The sequence below is a fragment of the Cavia porcellus genome, unplaced genomic scaffold (genome assembly GCF_034190915.1).
Source record: "Cavia porcellus strain 051 isolate PalLab524CR breed Dunkin Hartley unplaced genomic scaffold, mCavPor4.1 scaffold_2, whole genome shotgun sequence".
Lineage (NCBI taxonomy): Eukaryota > Metazoa > Chordata > Mammalia > Rodentia > Caviidae > Cavia > Cavia porcellus.
In genome coordinates this window covers 97115078-97131621 of record NW_026947485.1, presented here as the reverse complement: position 1 = coordinate 97131621, position 16544 = coordinate 97115078, and the positions used below count along the sequence as shown (strand labels likewise).

The window sequence follows — 16544 nt, the reverse complement described above, 5'->3', positions numbered from 1 at the left end:
CCAAACTCCCCCTCTGCACCCCTTTCCTCAGCTGGGACTCCAGATTTGGAAACTACACCTCAAGGTTCCTGCAAGCCCTGCAGGAGCCCAGCCAAGAGCAGGTGGGAGAGAAGCCTTGGACTGGTGTTTTCTGTTTCCATTTTCAGATGATTTCATGCTCTGGGGAAAATGCTTCAGAAAAAACCTTCTCTCTGCCAGCCCTTCAGCAGGTTAGTTTAGCTTGGTAATTAGCAATCACAATATGAGCTGGGATAATTATCCCCAAAAGTCAAAAGAAAAACACAGATGTTTTTAAAGCTGCACAGTAGAAATTTTGCCTTTCGATTGTAATAATTTAGCATGCAAAATGAATTAGATGCTGCTTTTCCTGGGACTTGATTTCCAAGGTAAGTTGAGGAAAACCCTATTGTTTTGGAAAAGAACAGTCCTGGGTGGGGCGGATGGGCAGAAACACAATACAATTTTCAAAATCTAGGAAAAAGCAAGAGAGGCTGGATTGAATAAATTAATGAGTTTTCTGCTCCTGGGATTTGACTCAAAGCTTCCTCGTAATTGAAAACTTGTGGGATGCTTTTCTGTGCTGCAGTGCAGAACTGCAGGTGTGTGCTGACTGCCTGGCATGGTGGTGATGTCCCATGCGGAGATTAGGAGCAACTGAGCCTAGAAGGAAGAGTCGATCTTCCAGTTGGCTCTAAGAAGCCTCATTCCTGCCTGTTTCCTGTGGGCCTCACTCTTCTGTCCTAACTGTAATTTCTCTGTAACTATAGGAAGCTATTCCTCAGGAAGGTCTTGTAAGGTGAAGGGTTATTTCTCCTCTGCCCTCTGATAATTTCCCAGAATAAACTAACAAAGTAAGATTAAATAGGTGTAAAGGTGTGTACTGTAATGTGTTTGGCAGCATACATAAGAGTGTGACCACCCACTAGCCTATCATGTCTCAGAAACGCACACACATCTTTTTTTGCAGGGGAGGGAAAGAATGGGGACCAGCACATGATTTTTAGGGAAGCTTGATGGGTGTGGAGAATATACATGAATGTGCAAGGCTGGGCTACAGACCAGACAACGGATGATAAATGCTCCTCTGTGGGACTGAAATAGAGGACAATATGTGTGACAACCTCTCCAGGTGTGTGGACAGACTTCAGCACTTCTTCCTTTGCTGAGTTTATCTTCTCTGTTAATAGCATTTCAGCCAGAAGACTGAACACAATTGTGTCCCTCTTTTGAAGGATCTGAGCCAGTGGATGAGGATCTTTGCAGAAAGTTTCTCCATAACCTAGTAGAGGAATAGGGAATGTCAGAGTGACCTTGGTCTTGAGGGAAGTTCAGAGACCTCTCATGATGCCAAGGTACTAGTCTTTGGAGTACTGTTTTCTGAATCCACCACCCTGCCCATGAATCCTCCCTGTCTTAGTTACTTTTTACTCGTTGCTGAGACAAAATACCTGATGCCCAAAGTTAGGGAAGGAAGGGTGTATTTTTTACAGTTCTTGGAGGTTTCAGTGTGTACTCAGCTTACTCCAAATGGCAGGGTGGCATGGCGGAGCTGCCCTTCATGGCCGTTACAAACAACAAGGTGCAAACTGGCAAGAGAGAGAGACAGACACATCTTCTTTCTGCCATTACATCGTATGCTGGCTCCACCTCTAGGCAGGTGTAGCACGCACACCACACCAATAGGAGCGCTAGACAATGAACCAATCACAAATGCTAGATTTGGTCAAGTCCATAATTCATGAGGCTTGGAGCCACTAACATAAACCATGACACTCCCTAACCATGAAACACTCCCCACTCATTCCTGGAACATAGTAAAAGGATAGGATTCTTGCAGAAGCAGGAGAGGCTTGACTGAATAGGGGTCTTTCTCACGTTGAGTCAATTCTCATTTTACATAGGGCACGTCTCTGTTCTGTGCCACTCTGCTGGGCCCTCGGACAGTCCCATTTCTCTGAGGACATGGGGCAGCAGAAGTGGATTGGACTTTGAGATTTGCTACTAATAACCTTGATTTTGTGTGTAGACCTAATCCTTTCTTTCTTGGGCCCCTTGGTCTCTGGTAAAATGGACATTGGTTGCCATCAATCTTTTCCAAATTGCGCCACATAATTCTAGTTTCAAGGGACAATAATGGATGTTACATAAAACCCCAAAGGACTAGTGGACAACATCCTTTGGGGCAGTGAGTCTCAACTTGATTAATTTTGGTTCCAGGGGACATTTGGTAATGTCTGGAGGCAACTTTCGGCTATCATAGGAGGAAAGTGCAACTGGTATTTAGTGGGTAGAGGTCTAGGATGCCACTGATGTCCTGCAATCCTGTAATACCTATGACAGCCACTACCATGAAGAATTGTCAAGTCCACAATGCCACCAGTGCAGAGGTTGAGATGCCACACTGGTGTCTGAGGACCTATTGGAATAATAAACGTTATTGTCAGCCACGCAGTGGAGAGTCCTATCTAATTTTTGAAGCATAATTTTTAAACTTTATTTGCCAGCAGAATATCTTTTGCTTTCCCATCTGGCTGGAATTAGTGTCCTTTGGGAACATGCTCCAGGAAATACTGAATTAGAGGTCATTTAATTCTTCTTGTCCTGCTCCCACTACCTTGGCTTCAATACTCAGGGAACAGAGATCCTAAGAATGGCCGAGGGGCTTCTGTTCATGGTGCTGCACAATGTTTAGAGAAAGCCTTCAGGATTTTTCAGGAAGGTGTCTTAGAGGAGATCCTCTGGCCTCTGTAGCCTGTGCATATATATTATTGCAAAAGCTTTCAGAGAAGATGCAGGGAATCAGATGGCGGCACAGGCAAGGAGCTAAACAAGGATGTGGTCTCCACTGCAATCTCGTCCACCTGGTCTTTCAAAGAGCTTTGGGGGTGGAGTTGTATCACAGTGTTGGAATCATTTTGAGGCATGAGGCATGAGGCCATCCAATATTGACTTTAGCCTTAAGGAGGGCATGACCTCCTAGCAATGTTTCGGCTCTCAGGAAATGGGAAAGGGTGTGAATAGTCACCAGGCAGCCCTCAAAGCTTCTGGGGCTGGCTGCATGTACAAGTAGGGGAAACACAAGAAGCACCAGCAGCTCCTACCTCTATGTGGCATGGTGTGCAGGAGCTTAGGAATTTCCAAAGCAAGGAGACCCACAAGTTAGGTTTCAATTGCCTGGTCTGTGGGCAAGGCCTTCACACTTTGTTAGAAGGGAAGAACAATTTGTCAGGTTAACTACTCTGCTATGTCATCAAGACTTTCTTTCTTGGCCTTACTAAGAATAGTTGAGAAGTAAGTGGTAAGAATGGTTGAGCGATGTTTTCCCTTCTTTTCTTCAGGCAATATTGGGGCTTTTCAAATCTCTCTCCCTAAGTTTTCTGGAGCGTTATTGCTGCTGAAAGTTGTGGATACCCACAGGAGTCATTGCATGGCTGCTGGGAAAAACTACAGAGGAGAAAACCAGCCACTGACAATGTCAGCCACATAGCTGAATACCTGCGTAGGTCAGGCCTCAAGTCAGGGATTATCTCAGAGGATCTAGCATTCTGAGTGGTCCAAGGTTCCACAGCTGATAAGTATCAGAAACTCAAGGCTTCTGGCTTCTCTTCATACCATTCCACATATGAGCTACAAGCCTTCTTCAAAGTGGCAGGGTGAGGTTGATGATGGCATAAACAAGGGTGAAATATGCAAGGACATGATGGAATTCTTTAGCTAGCTTCATATTTGAAAACATGTGGCTTCGAATTGCATGCCAGTGGAACATTCTGGGCCACTTTCCCTGCTCTTTTTCCTAGCCTTGGACTCCATAGTGCCTTGAAAGATTTTGTAGGTGTCAGCCACAGCTGCCTCTCCCAGCCTTCAAAATCATGGGCAGATGAGGCACTCTCCCAGAAAGTGGAGAGACAGCCAGCCCTTGTAGGAAGACATTGGGTTGGAGACAAGGAATTTGAAACCATGGAAGTTCTGATAACACCACTGTATCCTTTCCTATAAGTATTTATTCTCTTTTCAGGACAGCAGTTTCCCATTGGACATTTAGGGTGTTTTTCCCAGATTGTTCAATGTTATAAGTGAAAACGCAATAAATATCTTTGTATATGCAGATCTGCCTTAGTCTTGATGAATTCCCTCAGGATAGTCTTAAAATAACTTCTGGGTCAAATGTAACCACTTCTTAATGAAAGTCTCTTCTATACATGGCCAGATGGCCTTTCAGAAAAATTGCTCTAGCTTAAGCCCCAATGCGATTATAAAAACAATTCACTTCTTTGATTTTTCTACTGTTCAGGGCATTATCTTTGTTTCCATACTGGAAAAAAACCCAACATCTTAGTGTTTTAGTTTGCCTCAAGTTTACTAGAGTTACGGAAATTCAATGAATCTGTTTGAAGACCTAATTGGTATTTATTAGTTATTCGTGAAAGGAATGGCGTCCACCTTACAGCAAATGTCCAAGGAACTGAGCAGAAAAGATAGGCTTCAGAAGCAGAAAAGGGCTGAAGGAAGTAGAAGCAGGGAATAAACAGCCTATCTGGTCATTTCAAAGATGCTTTATGGGTACAAACACAGGGGCCTTCCATTTCATGCTAGATAAGTCTGGCCTATGCTGGGATCTGGCTGCCATTTCTGTCCTGATTTCCCAGAAGGTCACAGAAACAGTTTCAGTTTGGTGGTGTGGGATTTCAGCATGAGTGATTCCCTTCTAGTTGGGTCTGTTGGGGCTTAGTGCAGAAGCTCAGCCAGAGCCAAAGGCCTCCCATAGATGTTAGAGAGTGAGAGTGAGAGACTGAATACCATCCCCTGTGCTTTACCATCATCTGTGTCTGTTCTTTGTGAATCACCTCCTAAGAAACTCTGCACATGTGTCCCCTAACCAAGCATCTCATAAATGTTCCTATGTGTTGAGGATGCCAATCCTCTGTGGCACACGCTTGGCCTGCTCTTTCCGGCTTACAGTTCACCTCATCCTTATGCTGTTGGCATCTAAGTGTCTATCTTTCAGGTAGAAATGATACCCCAAGAATCGCCATTGCCCAAAACTTGTTGAAGGGCCTGTCTCTTTCTGCCACCACATTTTTAAAATTGAAGCTCATCTGAAACTACAGAGTTCAGTGGGGAAGAAGTTCAAGGGGTGAGAGCATATCCTGTTCCTCATTTCACAAACCACGCTGCTAATTGCCCAATTTAGAGTGATTTGGTGGCAGCACTTGGCAGCAGGATGTGAATTGCCTCACGCTCAGGACAGCTGAGGGTATTTTAATTCTGCTGGGTGCTTGTGTACACAGAGTCTTATCTAATCCTCTGCAGGGGCCCGTAGAGGATTAGATAAGATTCCCAGTGGCTTCTGGAATGCTGGTCTCAGAGACTGGCAGACTCGGTGTAAGTCCTAGCTCCTCCATTGACTGAGCTCTTTGTGATCTTGAGCTGCTATTGAGCACCTCTGAGCTTTCTGCATCTCCTGTTGCCCTGCAATGAGGATGCAATAGCGACAAATGGGAGGTGGTCCTCCCATGTGTGGTGAACTGGGATCATTGAGAGGATTCCCTTCTGACCTCTGAATTAGGAAGGATCATATTGCAAATTTTTATTTTTGCCTTTACTCTGTATGCTAGGACTTAATTTCCTCTCTCTATCTCTAAAATAGAATGGCTTTTAACTGTGTGAAAGGGAATGTGGCCATCACATTTCCCAGGGCTGTTCGGATTCTGCAAACAAAGTGCAAGGTCGTGCCCTTTGCACCAGCCAGAAAGCAAGGCAAGGGCTGTCTCAGCTCCAACTTGCAATCGCCCTTCCTGCAGGAAATGGGGTGGGGTGCAAGTGGGGAGTTCTAAGAAAAAAACAAGTCCAAATCACAAGCCGATCTGCTGATGACAGCGATGGCCAATCACTCTGAGCACTTTCTGGGGCCAGGCCCTTCACTCCGTGTGGCTGAATGCCAGAGAAATTGCATGTCCTTGAAGCCAACCATACAGCAGCCACTTCCTGGTTCACATGTAGCACACATACAGACTCTCACATTCTAACGCAGAGGTGCACAGCCCTATACAGTCACAGAGCTCTTCCAAGCGCACAATCACACACTTATACAGTCACTGCATGTTCACCTACTCATGTACTTTTAATATTTACACAGGCTTACATTCTTACTCACATTCACATGGACACCATGAGGCACATTCTTACATACTCAGAGCCACACACGCAGATACACTCCCGCAAACTCACAAAAATACACACTGATACATACATACACACTTACACAAACCCAAATCCAAATACACACACTTGATTCTCACATGGATTCACATTCTCGGTCACACATGGACATTTTCATGCATAGTCTTACATAGCCTCACAGACAGACAGACAGAGGGACACATACACACACACTCATGCACACACTCACACTCCATTGCATCAAAGCCCATCTGTTCTGTGCCTGTGCACAAGACTTGGGATATTGGACTGGCTCATACTGGTCACTCCTGTGTAATGATAAACACAGGTAGAGGGCCATTCAGAGGGATGGGCATCTTGTCTCAGAAAACACAAGGACACAGGGTCCAGCTGGGAGAAGAGACTACCCAGGGGGCCACTGATTTCCTCATGGAGACCTAGAGACCCATAGAAATAAGTATTAGGGACATCTAAAGGATAGATTTGGGCTGGAAGGATTATGATTATTTGTTTATCAAGTGTGTTTGGAGCATCCCCACTGGGATGCTTCAGGCGCTAGGCTGAAACATGAAGGAGCTAATACTACCTTCCTGAAAGAAATGGCTGTTGAAGAGGGAAGCCAGAAAGGACCGGCCAGTCACAGCTCTGAAAGGCTGTGCAGGTGCAGAGCCGAGAGTAGTGGCCTGAGTCACAGGACCTCCCTGTCACCACTGTTTTCAAGCAAGGCAGGGCTGAGCAGCTGATAGACAGGGATGTGGGTGAAGGGCTTTGAGGCCTGGGTAGAGGATTAGATAAGATTCCCAGAAAGATCTGCCTACCTTCAACTCCCTGGGGGCCAATATTTTAGGTTTCATACTGGCCAAAAAATGTGACATGTCTCAGCAGATGATATTGGCAGTTGGGAGGGCCAGGGTGCAGAGCGTGAAGGGGGAAGGACAAAGAGCAAGGCTGGACCTGCAACTCATTTGCTGTGTGCCTTTGTCAAGTCATGTGTCGTCTCTGGGACTCTGCAAGCATAGTGTTGGCTGGTTTCACAGTCACCCCAGCACCGAGGGCTATGAGTAACCCTGTATTGACTGTGACCACAGAAGGTGGGTGGGCGGGCCCCTGCAGTGGCTGTGGGGCCAAGATCAAAGGGCTGGGCAAGAATGTTTCTGGAGTGATGCTATTTATTCCTTTCTGGGATTTGGAACAAAACCCCAGACACAAACCACTTACTTTCCAACCCCCAGAGATTTCTTTCCAAGAATGATATGGGCTAACCAGAGACAGCTGTGTTAGAGCTGAAATTTTTTTCCTTCACACCCTCTTGATAAACCTCTACGGCGGACCCACCATTTGTCTTCTGTAAAACTCATACTATCACTTTAAACAGATCCTTGAAGATGTCCTTAGGGCTTGAGATTCCATTGGAGGGAAAATCCACTATCAGCTAAAAATAAATGGGAAAATAAAAGCTTTCAGCTTACATTTTAAAAACTAAAAAGCATGCAGCAGGTTTTATGAAATGTTATTAACTGGCTCTGATTCTCCCACTCCTTGATCCCTGCTAATGAGGCGTGGCCTTTGACCAGCTGCTCCAAAGGTCCTGACTGGGTTGTGACGTTTTTTCCCTCAAGTGGGCCTCTCAGCTGGTGACCCAGCTGCCTGGGTGTACACAGGGTCCTGGTTTTGCAGAGGCCACCCTATTGGTTTAATGTTCTGTTGTCTTGAGAGTCCTAATAATTATTAAATAAAGGATTCTGCTACAATATGCATCTTGAACTTCAAAGTCAGTAATAGGTCTGAAAATACCTAACACTGAAATAGAAATACAAGGAGAACTTTGAAAATCCACATTCATCACTTCATATATCTCTATTGATTGAGATGACTAAAGCAGTACAGATATTGAATAAGTCTGACTTATGAAAGAATACATATATAACCTTGTAGCTAATATATATTTGCAAAATCTTAAAAATGCATGGATTTTATAAAATATTGTTATATAATAAATCTTAAATAGTCTCAACAAATACCAGAGGATTCACATCATATTGTCAGCACAAGCAATTAATTTAAAAATCAGCATTAAAAAGATAAGTTTGTTTGGAAGTTGCTATGCCCTGCATGTTTGTGTTTTCCCCAATGTAGGGTGTTGAGATCCTAAACCCAAAGGTGATAGTACTAGGGAGCATGCTGGGGGTGATGAGGTTATGCGGGTGAAGCCTGCATGCACAGGATTAGTGCCTTTGTAAGAGGCTCGAAAGAGACTCCTCACCCTTCTACTGTTTGGGGACACTGCAAGAAAATGTCACCTGTGAGTTAGAAAGCAGACCCTTGCTTTCTAAGGGTCTGTGACTGATGTTGAGCCACCCAAGCTGCAGAACTGGGAGAAATAATTTTCTGTTTTTAAGCTACCCAGTTTGGGATTTGCTTGTAGCTGCCTGGATGAGTGAAGACAGAAGTTTTACAGTGTTAACCAAATAATTTAAAGCAATGGCATCACCATGGGAATGACAAAATATTTAGGGATAGACAAGAATAGAAGAACAAGAGCAAAAGACGTGAGATGCAGCGAAAGGAGCACACAGCGGCAAACTTAACAAAAAGAAACATGATAAATATAAGGATTAGCAAAATAGGAAGCAAAATAATCAACAGTTGTACAACAGACAGAGTTCTGGACTTTATGAAGATTTTTCTATTGGCACAGATAATTTTCAGTGAGCTTAATAGCTATCTTCCCTATAAAACTACATGCCATGTTTGTGTTTTTCATGATGTCTGACCCCTAATAGATATTTGTTAAATACTTACAGACTGAATGACTGAAAGAGATTCTAACCTTGCCATTTACTGTGTTAACTTTGAGCATTTAACTTACCCAAGCCTTACTTTTCTTATCTGTCAAATGGGAAGAACAAAGCCTCCCTCACAGGGCAGCTGTAAGAAACAAATGAAGTAATGCACATTAGACTCTAGTGCAGATCCTGGTCCTGGATAAGGAGCCAGACTGTGCAGGGGTGTACTTGGGTGTCAGAGACTTGGCCCGGACCCTGCAGCCTGACGTGTCTGCCCATCACTCTCGCCAGTTCTCTGAGGAGCAGCACTTTGCTGGACTGCAGAGGCACAAGAGGCACACTTGGAAAGCAGGGGAAATCTGGCCAGTGAGAATCCTGAGGAGGTGACAGTGACAGTCCTTGACTGTGGACAGGAGGCCAGCGTACGATCTCTGCCTTGGCCGTGCTATGTCACCTTGGTTGAAATCACCTCCCCCTCACTCTCTGCATGGACCCTCTTTCCGTCATGTGTTTGAATCAGTCATCACTTTCTGTCCTGATCATTTGCCTGTTGCCTTAAGATCCACCCTGCACTTACCCTGCTGTGCTATATATCACCAGAGGCTTCTGCAAACACCTAGCCTTTCTCCTCAGAAGATTCTCAGCTTTGCTTGTCATTTGGTTTCTTTTGGACTCAGCAGATGGGAGTGATGCTACGGATTGGAGGTGTGTGTGTGGTGGGGGGGGCAGGGTATTCTCCACCATTCACCTCCATCAGCTTTGGGGAACATCTCCAGCACCGCTCCATCTCCTCTGCAGTTTGAGGCTCTGGTGGGCAGCCTTGCCCTTAATGGCACCCCGTGGGCTCTGCAACAAGAACTATTCCTTCCAGTCCTTTCCTCAGCCAGCATTGTGGAAGCTGCCAGTTGTTATAGTAGCTCTCTAATTTGGGGGACACCTCCTGATATTGTCCTTTCCACCCTTTCAGCAGCTTTGTAATTAGTTCTCTGTGTCAAAATATTTCCCTTGATCTTCTGTCATGACTTGTCTTTTTCTTTTCTCTTTTCTTCCTTCCTTCCTTCCTTCCTTCCTTCCTTCCTTCCTTCCTTTCTTCCTTTCTTCCTTCCTTCCTTCTTTCCTTTGTTCTTTCTCTTTTGAAACAGAGTCTTGGTCTCTGTGAGTTGTCCACACTGGGTTCAAACTTGGGGATCCTGCTACCTTGACCTCCCAGAGTGCTGGGATTACAGGTGTGGATCACCACTCCTGGCTTATATTCGCTTTCTTGCCTGGAGACTGGCTGGTGCTCCTCGTCAGAGCACAGTTCCTCACCGTCTCAGGGGAAGCCTCTCTGGGCTCCTTCTGTCGTGTTGCCCCTGGTTGCACCCGTAGCACTAGCCAGTGGCTGAGGTGATCAGTTTCCTGTAGCTGCCCACTGGCTCACCACCTTCCTCCCTCAATATGAATACCAACCCCTGAAGCGTAAGCACGCTGTCACGTTCACCACTGTGTCCTCGCTGCCTAACACAGAGCCTAACAGGGGTAAGAGCTCAATGAGTGTTCAGGGCCTATCATCCCATACCACTAGTCAAACATGTGACCATAGGCAAGTTGGTCAGTTGCTGTCCCAAGACCTCCTAATCTCAATTGTCAAAAAGCACTGGGCTTGTTATTAAACATCTAGTGTTAAATAGCTGGGATTCTGTCTTTGGTTTGCAATTACTATTATAGTTCAGCCAATCTAGAAATAACGCAAAAATTTCTAATTCCCTTATCCAGAATTGTCAGTTCTGCTAATAAAAGTCAGAAATCACTGACTCCTTGGAGCATTCTGTTCTGCTGGAAGACCGTTTTTCCTGGAAAGCCATTGCTCTGTAGTGAGTACTCAAGTGTGTGCTCTCCTTAGGAAGAAATGGGACAGAGGAGACATCACTCAGTATCAGCAATGAGTTGACAACATGGACAGCTTGCGTGATCCTTTCCAAATACTGTAAATTAACAAATAAATAAAATGTTGGGAGTCAGGAAAACTCAGCCATTTACTGGATCCTGCCATTCTCTGGATCCTCTGGCAACATATGGAAAAGTTGGGGATTTGTGCTTCGAACTTGAACTCAGCTCCATGCTCTGTGGTGTTTCCACGTGGACACCCACAGCTCTTTTGAAATACTCTTTGGCACTTCATGGTTAGGCAAATTCTTGAACCCCAAGGCCATTGCTGCTGCTCAGCGGCCCCCTACTTCTGATTACCCTCTCCCCAGCTTTCAAGAGGCCCCCTCTTCTGCTCCATCTGACTCTAATGTTTCCCTACATGCAGTTTGGATTTTCCTGTTTATAGTGTCTTTTATAGTGTTTATAGTGTCATTATTTTTTTTCTTTCCTGGCTTATATTTTTTGTTACCTCTCTCCCATATAATCTGAGGTAAGGATCCAATTTATTTCTTATTTGGAGAACCAAGTTTCCCCATACCGTTTATCTAAAAGAAAATCTTTTTCTCTTATATTCAGTCAACATTTTCTGCAGAGTAAAGCAGTGATCATAGACTTTTTGCTTTATTCATGAGTTTAAAAGGAAACACTTTTTAATGTTTTAACATCAAATCGATGCTTATATAAATATTTTTTGCCAGATTAAGTAAATTGGTGACTTTTTCTAGAGAGCTGGGAATTTTTGTCATGCATCAGAATGAAGTTTTATCTAATACCATTTTCTGCTATTACTGAAATGCTTATTTTTTCCTTAATGTCTTAATATATCACAATTATCAGCAATTTACTAATAATAATCATCTTCATATTCCTAGGATAATCCAATTTGAAGGGAGATTATTTTTAGATGTTGATAGATGTGGATTGTTAATATCCTGTCAGGGTTTTCCCATGTATTCTTGTAATTTGTGTTAGCCACTGATTTCTCTTTACTATACTACTCTTACTTGGTTTGATTATCAAGGTCATAATAGCCTCACAGAATGGTCTCTCCTTGTCTATGCACTAAAGAATTTATACAACACTGCAGTTTAAAACTTCATTTGATGCTCCTGTACCATCATCTGGAGTTTGCAGATTTTGATGACTACTAATTCAATTTGTTTGGTGGTCATAGAACTACTCAGGTTTTCTGTTTCCTCTCGAGTTAGTTTTGGTACATGAATTCATTAGGACTTGGACTAATGTCAGGTATCAGATACTGCAGGAAGCCCTCTATGACCATTTCCTGCCTGTATTGAACGAAATTATCTCCCTCTTAACTCCGACACAGTGCAGTGCACTGTGCACATTGATTTATTAAAACAGTAAACCTACTACGTGTTTAGTCTAGGTCAGCGACGGTGAACTTTTTAAAGACTGAGTGCCCAAAATGCAACCAAAGTCCTCCTCATTTGTCACAAAACACCACCACTGCAATTAAACCTGAATGTCCTATGGTTGGCTGCTGGTGTGCCTTGGATTGAATGCCACAGAGAGGGCTCTGTGTGCCTGCTGCGGCATGGATGCCAAAGAAAGGGTCTATGGAGTGCCGCAGAAGGAAGGGCTTGAAGTCTTAATTATGTATTCAAAAAGATCACTGCTCACAATGCTTTTATTTAAGAAATACTTGTTGGGTACCTACCAGGTTCGAGGTACCAGGATTACAAGGTAGAACTAAATAGACAATATTCTTGCTTTCATGGAATTTATATTCTAGTAGGGATACATAGATAAATGGCAAAATACGTAAATATTACCATTTAACGATAGATGCTTTGATGGCGATAACAAAGGAAATTGGTATTAAATAGTGTGTTCATGGAAGACCCTTTGTAGAGGTGCCCTTGTGGTTGGACCTAAAAACTGGGAAGAAGACTGTTGAGCAGAGAAGTATACTGAAACTATTGATTCAGTTTCTGTCTTTTCCATGAGGCTCTGAATTCCCCAAGGAAAGACACCATGAATTATTCACTTCTGTGATCCCAGCATAGCACCAGGCCCAGGACATCCTAAATGCTCACCAAATATTTGTTACACTGTTAGGGGGAAAAGATCAAGGATAAGAGTTGGAAAACTTTAGAAGATTACCATTGGCTGGCTGGAGGAATCAAACTTTATAGTGCAGTTAGCCGATATCTAGTCAACAAATCCAAGTGCTACTTGGCACTGGGTTGCAGGTTTTGAAGGAGACTCTCCCCATCTTGAGATGTTACAATCCAGAGAATACAGACTGGAGTTATTTTCATTCCAGGAAGAATCTAGATCCCGAGCAACTCTAGCCTAGAGAAGTGGGTGTGTGGAATGGCAGTGGGCCAGGAACTGTATCTCCAAACCAGTGTGACCCAGCCTGATGTGCCATGCCCTGTGGGATGGAAAAGTGCTTGTCGTTGTAGAATTGGCTTAGGTTGTCCCTAACCCAGAGCCTTGGAGATGGATTTGAGTAGTGACCAAACTCAATTCCCAGGGTTACCCACTGGGTTGGAGGCAGGACACAAACCACCCTTGCTTAGAAGACAATCACAGCAGATGCTGTGTGTATCCATCCCCCACTGTAGCTTGTTTAAAGTCACTGGGGATGTTTCCTGGGCCATCCAGCTGCCACTGTTTAAACTGTGTAAACACTTGCTGCCTTGTTTCATGGAGTTTGATAGGACTAGTGGGTTGATTTACACTCTGCAAAGGAGAATGTGTCCTCCTCTGAGATGTGTCATCCAAACAGTGACAGCATTTGAAATTAACTGGGCAGGTCCATGTTTCTTCATTTTCTTGCAGTGTCCAAGTGACATTTCCTGCCAGTTTGCTTCAGGCAGCCTTCCTCCTATGGCCAGAAGTGTGTTTACACGCTTGGATGTTTGCATGATGTGTCTAAAACTTCAGCAGGGAAGTTGACACGTGGGGAAGTTGGAAAAACAAACTTTTAAAGTACATTAAATAATAACAACTCTTTGTTTTACTGTTTGCTTTTACTTTGTCAGCATGAGTTTCTAAGACCTTAGAGCCTGTTAATTTCTTCCAGATCCTATCGGTCTTACTGTGATGCATATATTCTGAGAAATGCATTGTTGGATGGTTACGTCATCCTCGAGCAGTATGCTGAACCAGAGTAAGAACACTATGACTTCACCAGGTGATCTAAGTTTACTGGGCCACCACCTATGTGTGATTGAACACTGCTTGAAACCTCATTGTGAGCCTCACAACTGTACTGAAGATAACTGCAACCTCTTTTACTAAAACAAAATTAGAACAAAAATTAGAAAAAAACAAATCTCCCACTACAACTAGTACATGCTGTTTGCTGTGAAGTCCTTAGATCCTTCTCTTGCCAGTCCCTGCTCCCAAGGCTGAAGCAGCCAACACTGGTAACCTCAGACCATTGCCATCTCTTCCTTTCTGCCCAGGCTGCCTCTGTTCAGGGATTTCATCCTGGGACCATGCTTTTCTTTGCCCCACCCCATTTTTTTTGGTACCAGGGATTGAACTCATGATCTTGCATTTGCCAACCAGGCACTTAACGCCGCTGAGCTAAACCCATGGCCTTGGCTTTGCCTTTTGGTGTGACAGATGGTGGACTTAAACTGTTTCAGAAAGTATGCAAATGTGAAGAACATGTAGAAGCACTCAAGCAAATTGAAATAGTACCATGACCCTTCCAGGCTGAGCCCAGGAGGAGCCTGATAAACATTTGTCCAGTGAATGAGTGAAAATGTCAAGTCCTTTAACTGGGACAGGAAAAATGATCGCATGATAGCTGACTTTTTAAATCCTCCATTTTAGCTCATTCTTGCTTTAAGGAAAGCACAGGTGACCATGTTAATTTTTAATACCTAGGAACTTCCAAGTTTCAGCCTGAGGCTAACTAGAAAGATCAGTGACTCTGGAGAGATTTGCCAAAGTGACAGGAGAAAAATCATAGTAACAGTTTCTGCCCGAGGGTCTGGAGGGAAATCCCCAGAGACTGCTGAAATGCACCAATGATGTTACTTCAAAAGGCTCCCTTCCTTAGTTCATTTTTGGAACTATTTTGTTTCCCTTCTTTCACCCAATTGCTTATGATTCACAGGCTCCCATCACCCCTTGTTATTTTCTTATTTTGGGCTTCATCTGAGTCCTCTTAGGACTAATGCAGATAGCACATTCCTGGTTGTAATATGAAAGCTGGGAGGTGCAAGGGAGGCCAAGAGGGAAACCAGGAGCAAATGAAGGGAAGGAGGATAGAAAAAGGTACCTGTCCCTGCCTGGGCCCTTAGGGGGTCCCCAAAGTGTCAACACAACCCACCAACAGGGCAGCATTTGGAGGCATGTTCTAAGCATATGTCGTCTCCTGTGTGTGCTAGGAGCTCAACTGACTGCACAGACTCACACAGCCCCTCCGCCATCCCACGGTGTTGAGACACCTGGAATTCCTGGATAGCTGCCTCACTTGTCCTGCTTAGCAAACCATGTCTCACCTGGTCTGGAGCCTGTTCTGAGCGGCCACCTTTTGGTGGAGTCCTGAGCAGTGGAGTTCCCTCCGCTGAAGCACAGCGGCTCCTCCCGTAGCACCCACTGCAGAGTTCCATAGTGTCCCGTTTTCCAAGGTCTCTTGAAGCTGCCCTTCGATGTCAGCAGGCTGGTTCTGGGTTCTGAGTTCCCTGTGCATCTCAGACCTGAGTCTGGTGGGTGGGTGGGGCTGAGTGTGTACAGGAGGCCATCAGCCCCCCTTTTCTCCATCCTCCTACTCCTGGGGTGGGAGTGGGCAGCAGAACCTCCAGCTTCCTTCCAGCAAGGGAGAAGAGCTGTCAGTTCTCTGCTCTATGGAACAGAGGGGAGGCAGGCACTCAGCATGGGGTAGGAAGTTGACTTGTGACTTTGGCATTCTTAGAGTCTGGAGAAGAGAATGCTATTTGGAGCACTGAGCTGTGAGTTTTGGTCCTGCTATTTTTTTCTCTTTCCCTCCCATTCCTCTTTTCTTTTCTCTCTCTCTCTCTCTCTCTCTCTCTCTCTCTCTCTCTCTCCACTCCTCTGCTCTCCTCTGTCTCTCTCTTTCCTTGCTCTCTCCCCCTTCTCCTCCTTTCCCTAGTGTGTGTGTGTGTGTGTGTGTGTGTGTGTGTGTGTGTAGCACCATGTGAGATATTTTGATCTTTCTGGGGTTCAGGCACACACCTGTGGAGCCACAGCTGCTGACCACCTGCTTCTCCAGCTGCTGTAAAGTCGGAAGCCCCTGCTGAGAGCAGCTGAGTGCACTGAACCTCCTGTGTTTCTGTGCTTTCTGAGAGCTTCCTGATAGCAGAACCGCACCCCTGCTTCCTCTAGCCTCAGAAACTAGCAGGCAATTGTCACTTAGGTTCCCCTTTGGAGATCAGGCATAATTGTTTTACAATGAGAACAGAGACTGAGAAATGTGGTCAGCACTCTGTGCGTTATGGCCAGGACTAGGACTAGATTGTCTCCACTGGTCCCGGGGACATAGGACTGTACCCCACCACATGGACCTCTTGTTTACTGACAAATGGAACAGGTGCAAATGGAGGGGAAAGAGGTCCTAAAGGCCTGGGTGCTTCTGATACCTCTCTGGGGAGTTGTAGGGGAATCTGAGTTGCAGCAGAAATCATAATTAGAAAACCCTGTTACATTAATTACCCTCTCCTG

General features: G+C 44.7%; 1 long non-coding RNA gene across 1 annotated transcript; it reads right to left on the bottom strand.

Annotated features, from left to right (window-relative positions):
- Positions 1 to 942: 942 nt before the first annotated feature.
- On the bottom strand, positions 943 to 15843 carry LOC134472743 (uncharacterized). Its single transcript, XR_010042680.1, has 2 exons — positions 15365 to 15843; positions 943 to 1279 (listed from the first exon to the last, which is right to left on the bottom strand). It is a non-coding gene; the product is annotated as an uncharacterized LOC134472743 (long non-coding RNA).
- Positions 15844 to 16544: the final 701 nt, after the last annotated feature.